At 40.3% G+C, this 18,189-nt stretch overlaps 1 protein-coding gene across 2 annotated transcripts in view; it reads left to right on the plus strand.

The window, feature by feature from the left end:
- Window positions 1-18,189, plus strand: part of RAB22A (RAB22A, member RAS oncogene family) — a 52,346-nt gene that overhangs the window by 16,842 nt on the left and 17,315 nt on the right. The window lies entirely within an intron of this gene.

The raw sequence follows: 18,189 nt of genomic DNA on the forward strand, positions 1-18,189 counted from the left end.
TCACCTCAGAAAGTTCCCTCTGTGAATCATACTCTCCATAAGCAACCACCATTGCTTATGGGGAGTTGATTTTAATCAATATAGATAAATTTCCCTATTCTTGAATTTTACATAAATGCAATAACACAGTATATAATCTTTGGTGTCTTGATTTCTTTTTCATGAAATAATGTTTTGCGGATTTAACCTTGTTGCATGTCCCAGAGTTTTTTGTTTGTTTGTTTTGTTTTGTTTTTTATTAAACTGAGGAGTGATATTCTCTTATATGGATAGACCATAATTTGTCTATTCCTCCCCCTAGTTGAGGACATCCAAGTTCCAGTTTTTGACTATTATGAATATACATGCTATGAACATTCTTTTAAGGTTTTTTTGTGAACATAGGTTTTCATTTCCTTTGGGAACTAGAGTAGAATTGATAGTTGGTAGGGTAGATGCTTCTATAACTTAATGTGAAGTTACCAAACTTGTTCAAATGAAGTTACCAAACAGTTGTTCAAAATGACTGTGCCATTTACCCTCCCACTGGCAAGTCCCCATCCATATTTGGTACTGTCTTTTCAGTTATTCTACTGGGTATAAAATGTTATCTTATTGTGATTTTAATTTGCATTTCTCAGATAACTAATTTTAAGTATACTTACAAGTGCTTATTTGTCCTTCATATGTCTTTTATGAAGTCACCATTCAAGTCTTTTGCTCATTTTTAATTGTTTTTTGTCTTATCTCTTACTGAATATAAATTTTTAATATATTCTTTATATACTCTTGTTAAATATATTTATTGTGAATATTTTCTTCCATTTTATGGTTTGTCTTTTCATTTTCTTAGTGATGTCTTCTGATGAAGTTTTAATGTTAATGAAGCCCATGTTATTTTGTCTTTGATTTATGCCTTTTTTGTTCTCCCAAAGTAATTTCTGTCTGCCCTAAGGCCTCAAAGATACTCTCCTGCATTTTCTTCTAGAATCTTTGTAATTTTAACTTTATATGTAGTTCTTTAATCCATCTCAAATTAATTTTTCTGTGTTGTGGGAGGCAGAGGTAAGGTTCATTATTTTCCCATGTGTTTATCCAGTTATCTTAGCATTATTTGTTTAAAAAAAAAAAAAAACTTTTCCTATTGAATAGCCTGGCACTTTAAACAAAAATTATAATATTGAGGCCAGGCATGGTGGCTCTGTAATCTCAGCACTTTGGGAGGCCAAGATGGGAGGATTGCTTGAGCCCAGGAGTTCAAGAGCAAACTGGGCAACATAACAAAACCCTGTCTCAAAAATTGAAAATATATATATATATATTTAATATTGAGACTTTGATCCATGAGCATAGTATATCTCTCTTCATTTACTTAGAACTTCTTTAATTTCACTCTGCATTGTTGTGTAATTTTTAATGTAGAAGTCTTAAGAGTGTATTTGTTAAATTTTTTCTAAATATTTCATGTTTTCTTAGCTAGTATAAATGGAATTGTATTTTTTCATTTTTATTTATAAGTGTTACCCATGTGTAGAAATACCACTGATTTTTCTTTATTAAACTTGTATACTTTAATCCTATTAAATTCATTGTTAGTTCTAGTAGTTCGTCTTGTAGACTCCTTAGTATTATTTACATACACAATCATGTTGTATGAAAATAAAGGCTGACTTCTTCCTTTCCTTCTAGTTTTTTCCATGCCTTGTTGCACAGGCTAGGACCTCTGTTACCATACTGAATAACTGGTGAGAGCCAACATCCTTACCTTTTCCCAATGTTAGGGGGAAAACATTCAGTATTGTACCAGTAAGTTTGATGTTAGTTATAGGTTGCCAATTTTTAGGATGAGGAGGTTTTCTTGTGTTTCTGGTTTGCTGAGAGTTTTTATCAAGAATGGGTCTTGTGGCCGGACACAGTCGCTTATACCTGTAATCCTAACACTCTGGAAGGCCAATGTGGGAGGAACGCTTGAGACCAGTGTGGGCAATATAGTGAGACCCTGTCTCCAAAAAAACAAAAAAATTGAATAGGTCTTGAATTGTGTCTTGATATTTTTTGCATCTATTTAGATTATTTTGTTTTTCTCTTATGTTAATATGGTGGGTTACAGTATTAAATATTGCTAAGTAACAAATCGTCCCAGTATTTACCTGCCTGAAACAACAAACATTTGTTATCTCACATTTTCTGTGTATCAGGAATCCAAGTGGCCTAGCTCATATGGTTCTGGCCCACTCTGATGGTGTTGCAATCAAGATGTCAGGCAGGGCTGCAGTTATCTGAAGGATCCTCTTCCAGCAAGGCTCACTCACATGGCTGTTGGCTGGAGGCCTCCGTTCCACAGTTCTTTGCCCTTTGAGCCTCTCCATAGGGCTGCTTGAGTGTCCTCACAACAAAGTAGCTAACTTTCCACAGAGCAAATGATTCAAGAGAAAGAGCAAGGAAGAATTTGCAGTGCCTTTTGTGACCTACTTTTGGGAGTCATCTACCATGGCTTCTGTTCAGAAGGGAGTTACTAAACCAATCCCAAACTCAAGGGAGTAGGGAATAAACTCCATGCTTGAAAGTAAGAGTATCCAAAAAAAAGAGTGAATTACATTAATTGAATTTCAAAAGTTTAACTTATTTTATAGCATTTTCTGTATCTAATCATGAGTAAACATCAGACAAACTCACATTGATAAACGTTTGACAAAACAACTGGCTTACAATCTCCAAAAGTCTCAAGGTCTAAAAAGTCAAAGAGAGACTGAGAAACTGATCCAGATAGAAGGAAACTATAAAGAGTCATAACAATTAAACGCAACATGTGCTTTTGAACTAGATGTTTTGCCAAAGGGATATTATCAGGACAATTGGCAGAACTCAAATGGGTTCTGAGGAATAGATGGTAGTAATATGTCAATGTTAAGTTCACCGTTTTGATTATCTTACTCTGCTTACATAAGAAAATAATCTTGATTGTAATTAATCTACACTAACATTCAAAGGCAGTAGGCAACTCACTATCAAATGGGTAAATCCTATACCTGCAACTTTTCTCAACTATTTGCGAAAAAAATGTTATATATATTTTTTGAGACAAGGTCTCACTTTGTTGCCCAGGCTGGAGTGCAGTGGTGTGATCACAGCTCACTGCAGTCACAACCTCCCAGGCTCAAGCGATCCTCCCACCTCAGCCTCCCAAGTAGCTAAGACTACAGGTGCGCACCAACACACATGGCTAAATTTTTTTTATTTTTTGTAGAGACAGGGTCTGGCTATGTTGCCCAGGCTGGTCTCAAACTCCTGGACTCAAGCAATCCTCCTGTCTTGGCCTCTCAGATTGAATTACAGGTGTGAACCAGTGTCCACCTACATTCTTTATATTGTACTTGCAACTTTTCTGAAGTTGGAGATTATTTCAAATTTTTAAAATGATGGCTGTTTTACTGTATTTCCTGCCGCCCCCCACAATGTCATTTAAAGACAACTGGCTATTTGAGGTTTAAAAAAAGATGGTAACATTGTGTTGTGGTGCCCTCTTCACAGGATCTAGGATTTCCCGAACCAGCCCTAGCTCTCTTTTCCTCCCTACTTAGGTAGTCCTTACTTTAGTCAGGCTTTGATACACTGCTCTGGGCACCATGGCTCCCTTCCACCTTCCATACTCAAGAATACCTACCTGCTTGGCCTACCTACTAGCAACTCTTGGGCTAAATAATTGTTCAAAAAAAAGACCAGGAAGAAAGGAGGAAGAGCAAAAGTAGTTTTATTTTACACACATATTAGCATTACCATTGCTCTTCATTCCTTCCTGTAGAATTGAGTTTTCATCTGATGACATTTACCGATGGTCTAAAGAATTTCTTTGAGCATTTCATGTATTCAGGGCTGGTGACAAGATTGTCTCGGTATTTGTTTATCTAGGGTAATGTCTGCATTGCATATTCCCTTTTTTTTTTTTTTTTGAGGCAGAGCCTCACTCTGTCGCCCAGGCTGGAGTGCAGTGGCGCTCTCTCGGCTCACTGCAAGCTCCCCCTCCTGGGTTCACACCGTTCTCCTGCCTCAGCCTCCTGAGTAGCTGGGATTACAGGCGCCTGCCACCATGCCCAGCTAATTTTTTGTATTTTCAGTAGAGATGGGGTTTCACCATGTTAGCCAGGATGGTCTCGATCTCCTGACCTCGTGATCCGCCTGCCTCAGCATCCCAAAGTGCTGGGATTACAGGCGTGAGCCATGGCACCTGGCTGCATACTCACTTTTGAGGTATGTTTTTGCTAGATGTAGATTTCAGATGTTTTTTCTTTCAGCACTTTACTGTGTCATTCTGTTTTATCCTGGCCTTCGTTGTTTTTGTTGAGTGGCGTCATCCTCCTTCACATTGCTACCCTATATGTAATGCCTTTTCATTCTCTGGCTGCTCTTAAGACCTATTCTTTATCTTTTGTTTTCAGTAATTTAATATGCTAAATGTGTAATATACTCTGGGTTCACTGAGTTTCTTAGATCTGAAATTTGATTAGTTTTACAAAATTTGGGACATTTGCAGCCAAATTGTTTTAAGTATCTGTTCTGCACCATTCTCTTGGTCCTCTTATGGGATTCCAATTGTATGTATGTTAAACTGCTAGATATTATACCACAGGCCATGGAGGCTCTGAGTTTGTGTCCTTTTCCCTACCCCCATCTTTTTCTCTCTATTCTTAACGATCACATAATTTCTCTTGATCTGTCTTTATCTTAGTTGATTCCTCTACAGTGTCTCCAAATCTGTTGGCCCTCTTTAGTCATGGGTTTCACATCCAGGGGTTCCACCAACCACAGATTGAAAGTATCTGGGGGGGAGGAGTCTGTATATGTACTAAACATGTACTAAACATATATACAGACTTTTTTTTCTTGTCATTATTCCCTAAATGATAAAGCAACTATTTACATAGCATTTACAGTGTATTAGGTATTGTAAGTAATCTAGAGATGACTAAAAGTATATGAGAGGATACATGTAGGTTATATGCAAATGCTATATCATTTTATATAACAGTTGTGAGTATTTGCAAATTTTTATTCGTGGGGGGTCCTGAAACCAGTCCTCTGTGGATACTGAAGGATGACTATTCTGTTCAGTGTGTCTAATATTTTTCCCCCAGTATTTAGATACTGTCCTTAATTCTAGAATTTTCATTTCGTTCTTTTATATATTTTACATGCATAGTTCCCCCATCTGCTCACTCAATATGACTTTCTTTAAGTCTAGATTATATTTATAGTAGCTGTTTTTAACATCTGTATCTGCTCATTCCAGCATCTGGACCATCTGAGGATCTGTTACATCTACTGTTTTTTTTCTCTTGACCTTGGGTCACATTTTCTTTGATTATCTAGTAGTTTTTTATATTGTACTGGACACTGCAGAAGATACGCTGCAAAGATTTTAGATTTTCGTATCTTCCACTGAAGAGTGCTGTTTTGTTTTAACAGAACGTTAAATTATGGGCTAATCATCTTGAACTTGTGGAAGCTTCATCTTAACACTTTGTTCAGACGGTTGTGTTGGGATGTTGCCTTATGACAAATCCTTATTCTCGGGACACTATCTTTGCTTCTGAGATATGGCCTACCTCATTATCATTCAAGGTGTCCAGTGAGCCTCTGGATTGGCAGGATTTAAACTCCCAACTTTTCTCCCCTACAGTTGGAAACAACTAAAATCTCTGCTCAGCTCTTTTTTTGGCCTTCCAGCTGTTGCTGTCCATTAGACTCCTTGGCATCTCCCCAGTTGCATGTGCAATTATAGGAGTCAGCTGTGGCTCTGAGAGGAGTCTGTGTATGGATTTGCAGCTCCTTCTTTTCTAGAACATCCCCTCTCTATTTCCAGCCACACTGGCAGCCCTGAACCTCATCCTCTGTCACTTCCAGCCAACGCTGGTGGTTTGTCCTCACCTTGATTTTTTATCACTTTCTTCCTCTCTTACTGCATTTCAGCCACATGGCCCTTCTTTTCAAACATTTGATAGTCTCTCCCAACTCAAGGTCTCTGTATTTACTGTTTCCTCTTTTTGAAATGTTCTCCCCCCTCTAAATATTGGAATGGTTGGATCTTCTTCCCTTTTAGGGTTCCTCCAAGTTTTTGCTATCATCCTATCTCAAATTGCCACTCCAGTCACTATCACCACACAGTGTTTTTTTTTATCTTCGTAGTAAATATTAAAATCTATTATCATCTGTTTGTTTATTTATTGTCAGTTCCTGCCACTTGAATATAAGCTGTATGAGAAGAGGAACCGTATCTGAAATGACCACAGATAGCTGTATCCTCAGCCCACAATAGATGCTCAGTAAAAAATTATTATTGAAGATTTTCATAATTGTATACATTTATTGTCTCTATTTAACCAATCTCTTATTGACCATTCTCTTATCAGCTTTTGCCCCCATTATTCCATTGAAACACCATTGTTGTAGAGTTTGACTAAATATAAACCACAAATATAATTCGCTTTTTATTGTATTTGCCCTCTAGAAGTATTTGGCATTATCTTGACTTTTTTTTTTAATCCTTTGGTTTCCTGGGATACGGTTCTGGTTCTCCTTTCTACCTCTTGGGGCTTCCTCCTCCTTGTGTTTCTTGGCTTCAATGTCCACCCCTAAAATGCCACAACAGAATTTCTTGCATAGTCTGTGTCTCTTCCTAGGTGATTTCATTCACACTCAGCACTTTGATGGCCACCTTTCTCTAATGACTCCAGGCGACTGGTATTTAAACAGAGACACCTGGGACTCCACATATCTACCACTGAACTCCTCTTTCTCCTCGGTCATCCCCAAGTACCTTGTTCTGCCTTGCCATAAGGGAGCATTTAACAAGTCCTTCGTACAACCACTATAAACAACAACTTAGCAAAAATTATCAAATGTAAGTAGTAATGATAATGATGAGCATATTATATCCTTTAAATGTAATAACTCAGTCCTTTAAACAATCCACTATGCTTTCCAACTCATAAAAAGTCACAAGAGACCATCATTCTCACCCAAACAGCCAAAACAAGCAAGATAAGTTTTTAAAAGCCCATTAGGCAGCTGAGCACACAAAGAAACCTAAATAAACTAAACTTCAATAAGTGATAGACCATTCAGAAGAGAGCCGTAGCTGTTGTCATCCTCTATTGAAACAGAGGGACAGGGAAACTTTGCCATAGATGGGAACAGTTGGGCTCTTAACTGTGGAGACTTGAAGTGGGGCAGGTGAGCTCAGAGCAAACTCTTCACAGGAATTTCTACTTTTGCTGGGCGTAGGGTGACAGCAGCCAAGGTGCAAGAAGCCATGGGTGGAGCTGCAAAGCAAAGGAATCTCTTAAAAATCTTGATCCGATTCACTGACCCTCTCCTCTGCTGTGTCCAGTCATCTTATAAAATGTCCATATAAAGTCAGATAAGTAGAAAGTATCCAAACTGAAACGCAAAGAGAAGAGAAAGATATTTTTAAAAGACATCCAAAATCTGTAAGGTGCTGTCAGTTTCACAATTGGCTTCCCTGAAAGAAAGGAGAAGGACAAAGGAAAAGAATAATTCAAGAGATAAAAGGTAGGAGCTTTCCACAATTGATGGAAGTGATCAATGTATAAATCTGATAATTTCTGCAAACTCTCGTCAGGATAAATACAAAACAAACCACAACTCCACAGCCTAGGTATATCATAGTCAAACTGCTGATAACCGGAAATAAAGAGCAGATCTTAAAAGCAATCAGAAGAGGGATAAAAAACGTTATATACAGGAGGACAGTGATAATAATTATCTCTGACTTTTCAGCACAAACAGTGGAGGTCAGAGTATAATGATACAGCATCTTTAACATAGTTTAAAAATATATATATATAGGCGGGGTATGGTGGCTCACACCTGTGATCCCAGTACTTCTGGAGGCCAAGGCAAGTGGATCACCTGAGGTCAGGAGTTCAAGACCCAGCCTGGCCAATATGGTAAAACCCTGTCTCTACTAAAAATACAAAAATTAGCAGGGTATGGTGGCGTGTAATGCCAGCTACTTGGGAGGCTGAGGCAGGAGAATCACTTGAACCCAGGAGGCGGAGGTTGCAGTGAGCAAGATCATGCCATTGCATTCCAGCCTGGGCGACAGAGTGAGACTCCATCATAAATAAATAAAAATAAATCCCACCAGCTAATTCTGTATCCAGCAATAATTAATTAATTAATTAAACCTGCCAACTAATCTGTATCCAGCAAAAACTTTCTTCAAAAATAAAGGTGAATGAAGACATTTTCAGACAAAAGCTGAGTTTGTCTACAGTAGGCCCATATCAAGAAATATTAACAGGAGCCTATTTCCTCCAGCTAAAAACACTATTGGCTTTAAATATATATGTAACAATTATATTGTTTGTTTGTAACATATGAAGAAGTTAAGTAACAGGCAACAGGAGCACAATGGATGGGAGGGGAATATATGAATATGTGGAATTCAGCTGGCAGAGTCTTACATTGTTCATGAAATAGTATAATATCATTTGGAAGTAGATTGAAATTTAAAGATGCATACTGTAATCTCTAGAGAAACTATTGAAAAAATAGAGACACACAGAGAGGTATAGCTGAAAGTCCAATACAAGAAATAAAATCGAGGGCCCAGCGCCATGGCTCACACGTATAATCCCAGTGCTTTGGGAGGCCAAGTTAAGGGATGAATGCTTGAGGCCAGACGTTCAAGACCAGCTTGGGTGGCATAGCGAGACCCTGTCTCTACAAGAAAATGAAAAAATTAGCTGGATTTTATGAGCCACACCTCTAGTTCTAGCTACTTGGGAGACTGAGGTGGGAGGATTGCTTGAGCCCAGGAGTTCAAGGCTACTGTGAACCATTATTGTGCCATTACACTTCTCTAAAAAAAATTTTTTTTTTGGCCAGGCTCAGTGGCTCACACCTGTAATCGCAGCACTTTGGGAGGCCGAGGCAGATGGATCACCTGAGGTCAGGAGTTTGAGACCAACCTGGCCAACATGGTGAAACCGCGTCTCTACTAAAAACACAAAAAAACATTAGCTGGGTGTGGTGGCGGGTGCCTGTAATCCCAACTACTTGGGAGGCTGAGGCATGAGAATCGCTCGAACCTGGGAGGTGGAGATTGCAGTAAGCAGAGGTGGCACCACTGTACTGCAGCCTGGGCGACAAGAGCAAAAGTCCATCTCAAAAAAAAAAAAAAATTCTTTTTTTTAAGAAGCTGAATACTGCCCTCCATATTTGATCTATCCAAAGAAGATAGAAAAAGAAGAGCAGAGAAACAAATACCAAAATAGGAAACATTAAACCTGCCATATAAATAATTATATTGACTGTAAGTTTTCTTATTTTGAGCTTTTTTTTTCTTTTTTTTAAATTACAGACTTCATGTTTTGCCTGGGATAGGGACAATAGTTAACTGGAAATGGGCATGAGGAAACCTTCTGGTCATTGGAGATGTCATGCATCTTATTCTGAGCAGTAGTTACACAAGAATATTTTTGATGGACTCCGTGATATAAAATATATCACAATGTCTGTGAATATAATGTCTGACAATTTTACTATGTTTACCGACTTTGTACTTTTTTTTTTTTTTTTGGCCTTATTGTATTGGCTAGACCCTGTAGTCCAGTGTTGAATCAAAGTGTATGAGTAGACATCCATGCCCTGTTCTTAGGGAATAGCTAAAATTAAAAGAGTAACCAAATGTTGTCAAGAATATGGAATAACTAGAACTCCATAAATTTCTAATAAAAGTATAAATGGTTTAACTACTTTGGAGGACTCTTTTTATGTTTACAAAAACACTTGTACAAAAATGTTTATAGCAGGCTTGTTCATTATAGCCAAAAACTTGAAACAACTTAAATCTCTCAACATAAGCATGGGCAAAGTGCGATATAGTCACGCAATTGAATACCATCCGGCAATAAAAAAACACTGTAGATGAATTTCAAAACCATTGTTAAATGAAAGAAGCTAGACACAATAGAGTACCTATTTTATGATTCCATTTATTTGAAATCCAAGGACAGTTAAGCCTCATCTCTGAAGTGGAAGTCAGAAACGGCTTGTGTGGGATGGGGACACTCTTAGTATGCTGTTATGCCGTCACCTCATTCCCTTTGCCTCAGCAGTTCTGCTTCTAGGTCTTTGTCGTACAGATAAACTCACATCATTTCTAAACCGATTAAAAATTCTCCAAGGTTGGCACTTGCAGCATTGTTGATGAGTGGGGGTCTGATTATATCCATCATGGTGCAGGTACTCAATATAATACAGGAAAAAAGCCATCTTCAGAAAACTTGATATACTTAGGTTGGATGATCTCCTAGGTATAGGATAGAGAAAAAAAATCAAAGGTATGTAGTATCTATTGCCATCTGTGTTTAAAAATAAAAGAGCATGTGGGGAAACTGTATATGCATGTGCTTTATCTAAACCTAATGTATTTCTGAAAGGAGGTCTAAGAAACTGCTAAGATCAAACTTCCAGGGAGAGGAATTCAATGGCTGGAAAAGGAAGGTGGGAGATGTTTGGGTCTATCCTTGTTTTGTACGTTTTGAATATTGAAACATATGACTGTATTACCTATTTTAAAAATTAAAGAATACAGTTACAGTTTGGAAATAACTGAAATAGTTCATCACACACAGAGTTGGCTGAACTGACAGAAGCCTGCTACACAGACTTGCTGAGAACCCTCCCTTTCCCTCACCGCAGTTGATACCATGTGGATTTTGTATGTTAGTCTTAAGTTGTCCCTTTTGTCCCTTCCTGCCCATCCTATCTTTGTCCAGGATCATTTCCATGAGCCGCTTAGCTTGCTTCCCCTCCTTGCTGTTTGTTTTCTTTGTTTGTTTGTTTGTTTGTTTGTTTGTTTGTTTTTGAGACAGTCTCTCGCTCTCTCGCCCAGGGTGGAGTGCAGTGGCACGATCTCAGCTCACTGCAACCTCCACCTCCTGGGTTCAAGCGATTCTCCTGCCTCAGCCTCCTGAGTAGCTGGAATTATAGGCACCCACCACGACACCCAGCTAATTTTTTTGTATTTTTAGTAGAGATGGAGTTTCACCATGTTGGCCAGGCTGGTCTCGAACTCCTGACCTCAAGTGATCCACTCGCCTTGGCCTTCCAAAGTGCTGGGATTACAGGCATGAGCCACGGCGCCCGGCCACTGGTTTTTTTTCAATTATCCAGCCCAAAATGTCAGCCTTGCTGTTCTTTTTGACCCACTTCCCTTCGTCTTGTCTGTGCCCTCACAGGGCTTACTGTTCCCCAATTTTTGCCTACATCATCTGTCTCTACTTCTGTCCTGGAGGATCCTTAAAAGTAGAGACTTTAAGGATACTGCCTGGAATCTGGGGGGATAAAAAGTATTTTATTGTCTCTTGGGAAAAGTAAAACTAGTTCATGAAACTGGTAGGTTTTAAATTTTACCAATATTGTTGCCTAGGCAAGGCTCAGTTTAAAAAAAGAGAGTGATTTTTTGAAATATTCAGTAGTAATTCAAACAAAGCAACATAATGCAAATGGTACATAGAAATGTACCTCTTTTTAAATATTTTTAGAATATCTCTGAAATATTCACTAGTAATACAAATGGAGCAGCATAAATGGGGTGGCGGAGCTCTGGCCTCCAGGAGATTCTGGCTTACAAGGAACAGGGCCTCACACCAAGGAGGCACTTGTTACCAACCTTCACCTGCCTGGAGCCTTCTATGTGGTCACCTAACTGCACTCTGCCCACCCCACCCTCCAAGTCTAACCCTGCAGAGCAGCCAGGCTGCTGCTTGACATTCATGATTCTCTACTTTGATTCTTGCCGTTGCTCTTCATGGAATGGGACCTCCCTGGGGGTCCTCGCCCATCTTCTCCCTCAACTTTCTGGCTCAGCCCCATACTTCACCTCTTCTCTGAAGGCTTTCCTGATGCATTTGTTTCCTCTTGCTGCTTTAACACATCACAGCAAACTGAGCAGCTTTAAAAAACACACACTTACTCTTTTATAGTTCTGGAGGTGAGAAGTCCAAAGTCAGTTCACAGGATTAAAGTCAAAGTATTGACAGAGCTGGTCCTTCTGGAAGTTCTGAGGGGAGAATTCATTTCCATACCTTTTTCAGCTTCTAGCAACTGCCTTGGCTTGTGGCCCCTTCTTTCATCTTCAAGGCCCGTCATTCTCTTCTCCATTTCCATGTTTAGATCACCTTCTCTTCTGGCTCTCACTCCTCTTGGTCCCACCTGAGTGATACAGGGTCCTCTCCCCATCACAAGATCCTTAATTTAATCACATCGGGCAGGTCTCATTTGCCATTTAAGGGAATCTGTTCACAGGTTCTGAGGTTAGGGTGCAGATCCTAGGATGCCATCACCATTCTCCTGCTCACAGTCTGTCCATTCTTCACTTACCTCATAGGATAATTACCTGGTAATTATCTATTCACCTGACCAGTACCCCCAGTGTAAGCCACTGGAGGGCTGTGATGGGCTCTTTCTCACCTTGTCTGCCTGGTGTTCCTGCCATGTGGTAGAAGTCCAGGTGTTTTAAGGAGTGAACAGATTGCCCAGTACAAATAGCACTGTAGTTCAGAGCACAGACTTGAGGTTCGACTGCCTGGCTGTGGATCCTAACTGCACCTCTCACCAGCCCCGTCTATTCTGTGTCCCATCTGCAAAATGGTGATGAAGAATAAAACCCAGCCTGGAGCCCACAGTAGAGGGATTCAGTTGGGTCACATGTGAAATCATTAGAAGAGTGTCTAACAATAAAGTCAAGACAGTTTTGTCGTTGTTGATTTTGTTTTTGATGTGAAATGATATATATTATGTAAATTATTATTGACAAGTTTAGGAAAGGATAAGCTTTTTGCTATTTAGTTATGTTTGTTTATTTTTTTTTATTTTTTTTTTGAGACAGATCTCGCTCTGTCGCCCAGACTGGAGTGCTATGGCGCAATCTCAGCTCACTGCATCCTCCATCTCCTGGGTTCAAGTAATTCTCCTGCCTCAGCCTCCTGAGTAGCTAGGATTACAGGGACCTGCCATCACACCCGGCTAATTTTTGTATTTTTAGTAGAGACGAGGTTTCACCATGTTGGTCAAACTGGTCTTGAACTCCTGACCTCAAGTATCAGCCCGCCTCAGCCTCTCAAAGTGCTGGGATTACAGGCGTGAGCCACCGTGCCCAGCCTGTTTAAAGAAATCTTTTCCTTGATTTTAAATATTTTCCAAAAAGTTTTTAGGCTGTGTGATGAACATGTAGAAGGTGATAAAGGATTTGCTTAGGATGACCGTGAACCTGTGGAACAGTCCGTTGTGCACCACTCTGCTTTAAGTGGGTATCGACTGCTTGGGAGAGATTACTATGCAGAGTTAATCGTTAGATCTCATTAGCCTAAGAGATGGTGGAGATTCACGAAAAGGTTAAAGGTGTGTGTGACTATGGAATGCACATAATACTTCACTGAATTTATGGATACACTTGAGACTTCCGGCTTCTTGAAGCCACTCTAATATAAGCCAAACGTGCCCTTAAATTCAGCTAACCCTCACTGAGAACCCATCAAGTTCTTTGCACCATTCTAACAGAGATAACTTTGTGAAGGTCCCTTGATACCTCTGTTAGAGGAACTTCTAGATGTCATGTGCCTTTGGTCTTTTTATGTCTCAATCTTGGTATTCAGTAGTGTTTCCATCAGTGTACATAATACAGAGATCCAAGGGTTGTTTGCATGAGATTTCTAGTTTTGAGAAGTGAGAATCCTTTGTTAATTGTAAAATGTACTGGATTGTTCATCCTCGGGAGGCACTATATGCCATTATGGGGATGACAGCATCCCATATGCCATGCAAAGAACAGGGTTTGCAGTAAAGAGAGGTGCTGGAATGTAATGTCAGAGCACACCTATGTTCCAGGAGAGCTAAACAAGTCTACTGCAGTTAAAGAAAAGAAATGTTTAAAATACCTTGCAACAAGTACTTTCATTGAGAGCACGTGCTCTGACCAAAGATCATGACTACTTGGTGTGCATGAAGAAAGTCATATTTTTAGAATGCTATGAAAAATGGAGAAGTATATGAAAAGCATTCTAGCTTTAGGAAATAATGCTAGTATGGATTTTAGATTAAAGACATAATAAGATGTGCCTAAGCAGAGTGAAGAGAGACGGTTTAGTAGTGAAAAATAAGGTTATCAGACAAGTAAATGGCAGGCTGGAAAATAAAAATGTATCATTTGAATGGCAGGGAGCCATTGCCAGTTTTTCAAAAAGCAAGATGTTAAAGTTATCATACCCTCTGCATCATTTAACTTGATCGTTAAAGGAGTGATGCTAGTGATCCTAGAGTTCTAGTGACAACGGGAGGGAAAAATTGTAGTAGTCCCACTCGAAGATTAGGGTCCAATTTATGAATTTATTTCAGGGATTGAGGTTCAAGTGTAGATTAAATATAAAATGAAGAACCAGACAGCTCTACTTCAAAATTGGATGCAAGTAACAAAGGACAAAAAATAGTTGCAGACTTCGTTTCTGTTCTGTGGAAGGCAGACATAACGTTCTGTGATTGAGATCTTGGAATTTGGGGTGATTTGTGGGGGTAGAGTGGAAATAACGCCCTATTTTCACCATGTTGGGCAGGAAGGGTGATGAAGTATCTAAATTGTGTAGTTAAACTGAAATCAAGCAGATTTGGAAAAGTGCTGTTCTCAACAGGTGAAGACCTGACCATAGGAAGGAATCCGTTGTTGAGTCCTGCTCCTGCAGGACTTCTGCCTGGGGCTAGCCCAGAGCTCGAGAGGCGCCACAGGCAACCTCCCCCTCCCATGTCTCACCCTGAATCCAGGTGTTACCACTACGGAAAAGAATCCAATCCTAATGCTGAGGAGGAAGTGGTTCTTACAGATGTGATAGGCCAAGATTTTAACCTCTCAGAAATCAACAGAGATGCATCGTGGGGTTGAGGGGAGAAAGGTTGGCCACTTGAGCTGTGACGTGGGGTTGGGAAAAAACTCCTAATTCAAACGTGAATGAGCAGGAAAGAGACACCCCCTCCTTCCAAAAAGCGATATGACTTCTTTCTTAGCAGAATTCCAGAGCTTTGAGTGAGAGAGGGACACAATGACTTTGCTGTAACTCCTGGATTTTGCTGGTTGCCTGTGGGCTAGAAGGAGTTGGAGCTGGTGGCTTGGCAGAAGGCAGGAAGGACACTGCTTGGGCGTACTCAGCCTTGCGCTAGTTGAACCACTTCCCACATACCCTAAAGGCCACACACCTTGCTTAGGTTGCAGAGCCCAGGTCTGCTCTAATCTCAACGTTTTACCTGCATTTCAATAGTACTTCTCACTTCATGCTTCAGGAAGTGCTTGGCCAAGACACCCTAGATCTGTTGGCATAATAGCCACTTAGCTTGTAGGCTACATGATAAATGTTTTGTTGGAGTTCTAGGATAGCAAGGAGATGGAGAGATGAGGAAGATACCCCTATTACAGAGGAAGAGTTACAGCGAGGCCCCTACACTCAAAGAACTTAAAATTCTCATGGGTAAGTCAGACATTGAACAGGCAAACTTTAAAAAGAAAAAAACATAAATGAACTACTCAGATGTTGTGAAAGCTGCTCTAAAGACAGAGTGCAGTGGTGAGTTGGGTGGGAGGCTGCCTGGTGGGGTAGATGGCACAGGTGTCTATGGTCGTTAACATTTAAGCTGAGACCCAAACGATGGGGAGCATCTGGCCAGGGGAGAGCCAGTGGGAAAGCATCCAAGGAAGAGGAGCAGTCAGTGGTCCATGGGAAGGTGGACACAGGGACAATTGAAAAGATTTGAGACTTGAGGAGACCAGTTTGATGACTGCAGTGGCCAAGGCAGGATGTGCTGGGGTCATGAACCAGGGCAGCATTGACACATGATCCAAAGAAAAGACATCTCTGACTCAGCAAAAGTCAGAAAAATGGAAGTCACAGCAAGTATGAGTGGAAATTCGTCTGTTCTCTAGTTGAAAGTGTTGACTGGGGAGCTGGTTGAAAGTCTTGGGGCTTATAACCTGTTTTCTCTGAGAAGGCTGAAACAAGCTGTTGTCCTGAAGAGACAGGTAGCTGGAAGTGGTAGAGAACTGGAAAGGAGGAGAGAGAATGTGGGATAATTGCTGTGGAATGGAAGAAGGCCTAAGACGCATGCCCAGCAGACAAAGCGTAGAATCTTCATGGCCGTCCACATAGTTTTGTAATTTTTCCTCCAGCGAAGCCACCACCCAACCATTGGGTAGAGGAAGCAGGTGGAGAGGCTGTTGGGGCTTTTCTGGGTGGTTGAGACAAGACAGGCAAGGAGGCTAGAGAACTGGTGGTGTGGGCAAGTGATGCTGGTGATCAATGGACTGGAAGCCAGCAGCAGAGACTTAGACCCAAGAAGGGAGCTTGAGGTACAAGAAAACTTCAGGGTAGACAGGAAGGAGGCATGGTGAAAGTGATGAAAGGGGAGAGTAGAAGGGTGGTCCAGGGTCAGACAGGGAGTTAGATTTAATCCTTCAGGGCACTTTCATTACATCATAGCTGCCATTTTGTCTTTTATCTGACTCAATAATAAGTCAGTAATAAGTAATGTTTTAATTAAAGGTAAATGCTTGGCAGGTAGGTTAAACTTCATTGAGTCCCGATCCTGTCATAATAATTATGTATACCTTTCTCAGCTTTTTGTCTACTTGAAATATATTTCTTCTTCCTTTGAGCAGCCAAAATGGAAGTGTTGGATGTGTTGGCTTTGTTGGTAGGCTCCTGTTGGATGCCTGTTGTCACTCATAAATGTAACACCACAACCATAATTGATGGAGAGTTGAATTGCAAGCTTTTAGGACTAATTGCAAAGTCTAAACTAAAACATTTCCTGGAGCTGCCTTTAAACAATAATAATAATACCTTGTATAGATACAGTGCTTTACAATTTACAGAGCACTTCCACATACATCATCTCATTTAATCTTCACAATAAACAATGCTTTTTGAATGCTTAGATATTTCCTAAGTGAGAAACCATGTTGTACATCCTGATTTAATCATAGTGAGTCGCCAAAAGTTCTTGATACAATAACCATTTATGAGTACCTTCTGTGTACAAAGCACTTTACTAAGGATACCAAGGGGTAAATTTTCAGTAAATAAATATCCAATAAGTAGTACCTATCAGTAAATATGATCTTGCCTCCTAATTTACCTTCACTTCCTAGTCACAGTCACTGTTTTGGAGGCTACTTGCCATGCCATAAATTTATATAAATATTGCCAGGAATTCATTGTATCAGAGTTGAAGTTTTAAAACTAAGGATTCTGATACTTGTCTAAGCTCATGATTCATCAGAAAGTCATCCTGTCTATTCAACTTGCACTTTTCTTGAAGATTATTACTTGAATCTCAAGAAAAATATTTCAAGGCCTCAGCATATCTGAAAATGCCAGCCATTGAGTTCAATGTCCTGATTGGAGTGATTTGGGTACAACTTGGCCAAAAAACAAGAGTACAATTTGGCAAAAAAAAAAAAAGTATAACTTCGTACTTGGTTCCAGAAGTCTTATTTTTCATTAGAAAAGAAGACACACCCATCTTTGGGCTCTACTGGCCAGACTGGGATGCTTTGAGAAGACTGGGAGACAAAGGACTTCCTGGGAGGCTGCCCTCTGGGTGAGGGGGGAATGGAAGGTAGTATTGGAGCTGGGCCCAATCCCAGGGCAAGAATCCTGAACCTGTGTCCTGGAGTCCCCCAAGTGTCCAGGCGTGTCTTCTGGGCCACCATGGCTCTTCAGAGGATACACAGATTTTGAGGTCTCACTCAAGATTCTCCAAATGTAGAACCCCCAGAATAATAGGAACCCTGCCATCAGAGTGCCCTGGGCAGAGTAGCTCCCTGAAAGTGAGTGGTGTGACCTGCAAACCATGATTCCTTCTCCCATCCGGGGCTGGATGAGGCCCCAAGGTGTGATGTTGAACTTCAGCTGAGAAACCCGTTTTGTCGATGAAATGCAGGTGGTCGTCAGGGGCACTGATGATGAATCGGGTCCCCTTGGTGCAGCTGTTACTTCTCCAGCCATCTTCCTGCTCCTTGTTCAACACCTTGATGTTATTAATTCGCATGTTAACACTAGCTCTCACTCACCTATTTACATGGGCATGTGGTTTGGGAATTGGGGGAGGACAAAGCCAGATCCTAAAAAGTTTTTTTTT

Source organism: Pan troglodytes, chromosome 21 (genome assembly GCF_028858775.2).
Source record: "Pan troglodytes isolate AG18354 chromosome 21, NHGRI_mPanTro3-v2.0_pri, whole genome shotgun sequence".
Taxonomy (NCBI): domain Eukaryota; kingdom Metazoa; phylum Chordata; class Mammalia; order Primates; family Hominidae; genus Pan; species Pan troglodytes.